Below are 1,695 nucleotides of genomic sequence, written 5' to 3'. Positions count from 1 at the left end.
TTCCCTATGAGGTCACGAAGAGTGTTTTATTGAGTAAAGATTGAATCCTTGAATGAAAATAGCTCAATCAAGGTACCTATTATGTCACTAGACATTTTTAAAGTATAAAATAAATGTTTTGAGTTAAACTTATTCGAGTTCCCTTTGACGTCACGAAGAGTGTTTTAAGGAGTTAAGATTGAATCTTTGAATGAAAATACCTCAACCAAGGTACCTATCATGCCACTAGACCATTTTAATGTATAAAGATTAAATCTTTGTAAGAAGACGAGAGTTTGGAGTTAAACTTATTCGAGTTTTGTTTGACGTCGCGAAGAGTGTTTTAAAGTGTAAAAACTAAATCTTTGAATGAAATTACCTCAATCAAGGTTCGCAATACCTCACTAGACTTTTTTAATGTCTAAAGATTGAATATCTGAAAGAAAATGAATGTTTTGATTTTAACTTATTCGCGTACCCTATGAAGTCGCGAAGAGTGTTTTAATGATTAAAGATTGAATCATTTTGAATGAATACCTTAATCAGGGTACCTATTATGTCACTAGACCTTTTTAATGTATAAAGATTGAACCTTGGAATGAAAATGAGAGTTTTGAGTTAAACTTTTTCGAGCGCCCTTGGACGTCCCGAAGAATGTTTTAATGAGTAAAGATTGAATCTTTAAATGAAAACACCTCAATCAAGGTACCTATGAAATCACTAGACCATTTTAATGTATAAAGATTAAATCTTTGAAATAAAATTAGAGTTTTCAGTTAAACTAATTCGATTTCACTTTGACGTCACGAAGAGTGTTTTAATGAGTAAAGATTGAATCTTTAAATGAAATTAACTCAATCAGGGAACCTATTATATCACTTGAACTTTTTAATGTATAAAGATTAAATCTTTGAAAGAAAATGAAAGTTTTGAGTTGAACTTATGCGAGTTCCCTTTGACGTCCCAAAGAGTGTTTTAATGAGTAAGGATTGAATTTTTGTATGAAAATACCACAATCAAGGTAACTATTAAGTCACTAGACCATTTTAATGTATACAGATTCAATATTTGAAAGAAAATAAGAGTTTGGAGTTCAACTTATTCGAATTCCGTTTGACGTCACGATGAGTGTTTCAATGAGCAAGGATTGAATCTTTGAATGAAATTACTTCAATCAAGGTAACTATTATGTCACTAGACCTTTTTAATGTATAAGTATTGTATCTTTGAAAGAAAATGAGAGTTTTGAGTTAAACTTATTCGAGTTAACAATAAAGTCGTGAAAGTATTTTAATGACTAAATATTGAATCTTTGAATAAAAATACCTCAACCAAGATGCCAATTATGTTACTGGACCTTTTTAATGTATAAAGATTGAATCTTTGAAGGAAAATGAGAGTTTCGAGTTTAACTTATTCAAGTTCCCTATGAATTCACGAAAAGGTTTTTAATGACTAAATATTCAATCTACGAATGAAAACACTTCAATCAATGTACCTGTTATGTCACCAAACCTTTTTATGTTATAAAGATTGAATCTTTGAAAGAAAATGAGAGTTTTGAGCTAAACTAATTCGACTTCCCTTTGGCACCCCGAATAATGTTTTAATGAGGAAAAATTGAATCTTTGAATTAAACTACCTCAATCATGTTTCTTATTACGACACTAGACCATTTTAATGTATAAACACTAATCGTTGAAAGAAAATAAGAGT

This window comes from Cornus florida, unplaced genomic scaffold (genome assembly GCF_030987335.1).
Source record: "Cornus florida cultivar Cherokee Brave unplaced genomic scaffold, ASM3098733v1 CherokeeBrave_3.0.0_Hap2_Chr06, whole genome shotgun sequence".
Lineage (NCBI taxonomy): Eukaryota > Viridiplantae > Streptophyta > Magnoliopsida > Cornales > Cornaceae > Cornus > Cornus florida.
This window is presented reverse-complemented; position numbering follows the sequence as displayed.